Source organism: Mastomys coucha, unplaced genomic scaffold, assembly GCF_008632895.1.
Source record: "Mastomys coucha isolate ucsf_1 unplaced genomic scaffold, UCSF_Mcou_1 pScaffold2, whole genome shotgun sequence".
In the NCBI taxonomy this organism is placed as follows: Eukaryota; Metazoa; Chordata; class Mammalia; order Rodentia; family Muridae; genus Mastomys; species Mastomys coucha.
The window spans coordinates 22459969-22463792 of NW_022196902.1; positions in this window are offsets into that span (position 1 = coordinate 22459969).

Here is a 3824-nt window from a genome sequence, read left to right on the forward strand (position 1 = left end):
TCCTGGGAAGAAATGTGACTATGTGCAGTGTAGACAAAAGACCAGAAATAGATTGCAACACAGAAAAATGACCATCTCACCCCAACTGCCCCTACTCTCCCTTACCTTCCAGCTGTTTCTGTTTCACTGTACAGAACTCTAATTCTCAATATTTTTTAGTTTTAGTTTGATTTCATTTCTTCATTGCTCCCCAAGAAAGATTTCTTTCTGTATTTTCTCAGTTATTATGGTGAGGGAGAGGAACAGAAGCACATGTTCCATGAGGAGCTTGAGCAGGAGAGGTCACATTCTCACTTTTCGACAGGCACACTTGTCCAGATGTCTGTATCATCAGGCCTAGATCTGAGTTTCAGCTTTAAAATAGTGATGAAATTAATATTGGCAAGGTTTTTAACAAATTTCCTTATCTATAGAATGAGAATGATGATACTAACCTTAAACTTTGTTTAATAAACAAATTAAAGATGATACTCAATATCATCACATCCAGTGAGTTTTGATATGTGGTTATTGCTATTACTGTTTTAAACACTGTTATATTACTGGTTAAATAAAGTGCTAGTAGCCTTGTTTTGTGGTGTGTGTGTGTGTGTGTGTGTGTGTGTGTGTGCACACATGCGCATGCTTGTGCTTGGGTATATAGGTACATACGTGTATGCAGTACATAGGTGTGCATTGACACATATATGGGTGCATATGTAGGCCACAGGATGACTTTGGGCGCCATCCACCTCCATTAATACAGAGTCTGGAGCTCAACAGCTAGGCAAGCAAAATCAGCAAATGTTCTAAAAAGAACAAAATAAATATTAATTCACAATATATGTTGATAGAGAAAAATTCCTTAATCAAATTGCACAACTATGAAGATCATCATTATGGAGTTAAAATGTTTTAATATTCAGTGGCATTTTATAAGCATGCAGCTATGAGCTATGAGTGTTGATTAAGTGTCTCCTGCTGCAAAAGTATTAACTACCAATGCATCCAATGCAAAGATATTCATGCATTCGATACATTTCTTCTGTCCTTTTATTACTTTTTGGAAAAAAGTGGCTGAATGAATACTTTGGCCCTCCTTGCTCAATTTTTCTGCTTCATGGTGTCTGCTTCAGGGGTTGGTTCTATATAAAAATGATTTAACTATGTTTAATATTTTAAAAAAATACCAATTAACATATTTGTTTTTTTTTAATGCCATCAAGTATTTGGTGAGATGGAATGTCCTTTTCCAAGCTTGCTTTGGCATTGTCAAAGCCATGTCTGAGCTTCTCAGTCTCTTTCCTAACTTTGGAAACAGAGCATTCAGTCCTAATATCAAAAGACACTTTGAATTCCTGCAGACTTCTTAGGCCAGCTTGAAAGATATGGAAGTTAGAAAGCTGTGTCATTGCCTAGTATCTATCCAGTGTTGGAGTCACATTTTTTGTCAGATGTAGTACCATCATCTTAGTACCATCATGTACATTGCTTGTGCAAGTACTCAATGCAAAGACTGAGTTTCCACTGCGGGGTAACAGCATTTCTACTATTTCCAATATGACTAATGTTCTAGAGCTGTGCATTTTCTTAAATCAATACAAATATAAGCAATTTAATGGTTGCAAGTGTATTCCTGTGCAATGCAGAAAATCACTTTGTCTTTGTCAGAATAAGACAAAGGAACAAAGCATTAATGGGTTGGAATGTTTGGATTAGAGGAAAGCATTCATCAGAGATTAATCGTGGAGGGAACTAATTAGAAAATGGTTAAGCGCATTGATCTGACAATGAGTGTCTTCTCTGTAGCTGTAAGAATGATGGGAGTTGTCTTCTGGTCAAAATCTCCACAGGGAGTTTGTTGAAAGCGGTAGGAAGGGACATCACAAAGACACAAAAGAAAGGAAAATGATTGATGATTTGTGAGGAAAATTAAACACTTCAACACTGTTTTCAGCAACATTATACAATGTTTCTTATACAAAGCTGTTATGTTTAGTACAGTCTAACCTTATAAGGTCCAAGCATATGGACTCCATGGCATTGACTTCATTGTTACAGAGAGCAGTCTCAGTAGCAGTGTAAATTGAATTAGTATATAAATACTTTCCTCTTTGATGCAGTCAAATATATTTTGTACAAAGAAGTCTTTAGATACACACTTACAAATAGTTATAGGTTCATCTGTACATCTATAGCTTGAGCTTAGAATTTTCAAACCATCATTCCCCCTCCTCTATCTATATCTCACTGGACAGACATCATTGTTCATTTTTTCCTTTTATTGTAAGGAGATTTTTTTCTCACACAATTTATTCTACCTTTCTCCCTTTCCTATCCAGATTCATACCCTTTCTGTCTCTCATTAGAAAAGAACAGGCTTCTAAGAGACAGGAAGAAAACATACCAAAATAAATTATAATCAGATAAAGCAAAACCTTCATAACTCAGACAAGGCAAACCAATCAAAGCAAAACAGTCTAGAAAGTGGCACAAGAATCAGATTCACTTGTTCACACATTCAGAAGTTCCATAAAAAAAACTAACCTGAAACCTATAAAATAACAACAGAGGCCCTCGTTCAGACCCCTGTGGACCCCATGCTTGCTACTTCAGTCTCTGTGAGTTCATATGAGCTTTGCTCCAGCGATTTAGAGGAGGACCCTATTCTCCTGGTGGCCCTCACCCCCTCTGGCTTTTACACTGTTTCTACAACCTATTTCTCAAAGTTTCCTGAGATCTGATGGGAGAATTTCATGGAGACATCCTGTTTAGAGCTCTGTGTTCCAAAGTCTCTGCATAATGCCTGGGAGGCCGTCTCTTTATTTGATTGCATTTGCTACAGGAGGAAGCCTCTCTGAGGCTGGCAGAATAAGGGACTGCTTTTATAAGGATATCATTATGAGTGAGTTTTTAATTTTCTTGGGGTTTTGTTGTTGTTGTTGTTGTTGGTTGATTTTTATTGGTGGTGGTGGTGGTGGGGACTTTGTTTTTTTGTTTTCTTTTTGTATTGTTTTAGACCAGTAGTATTTGGTTTTACCTTAGATCTCTGAGCTATTTTGTCTCTGGTTCTTTGTCACCTAAATTTTGTCAAGTATAGATTCTATCTCATGGAATGGGCTTTAAGTCAAATCAGACATTGGTTGGCTACTTAAACAAGCTTTGTGCCACCATTGGCCTAGCATATGTTACAGGCAGGACACCAGTGTAGATCAAAGATTTTGTGGGTTGGTTGGTGTTTCCATTTCCAGTTTGGTATCTTGCCGAGTACCTTCCACTACCAAAGATGCTTCAATGTAGTGGTGAAGGTCCTCTGTAGGCACTAGCTGGACCTCTCTCCATGTTCAATGATTAGTTGGGTGTTGTCTTCAGAATTGGGGCATTGATACTATTTTGTGGGAGAGCAATGTATTGTCTTGGGAATGGCCTGGTTTATTTGAAGATTTCCATGGGACCCCTTTGGCCAATAACTCAATTGGATATAACCTAGTCCTGGAACCAGAACCTTCATTTGGTGACAAGTGATGGCCAGTTGGGATTTTGTCCCCTGTATTATTTGGAGACTTCATTTGGATCACCTTCATATATTATAGGATGTTTCCACAACTCTAGGTTTCCATACCACCTCTCCACTGTTCCTCAAGTCTAGCTATCTCTACTGCATTTCCTCCCCTGCCTTACCTGATACTCATAGTCCAGTTCCCCACCCATGAAATGTATTCTATTACTTTCTTCCTGGTAGATGCAAGTGTCTCCCTTAGTCACTTCCTTTATACTTAAGCTCTCTGGGTACACAAATTGTAGCTTTGTCATTATTTACTCAAATGCTAATATCCATATATAGT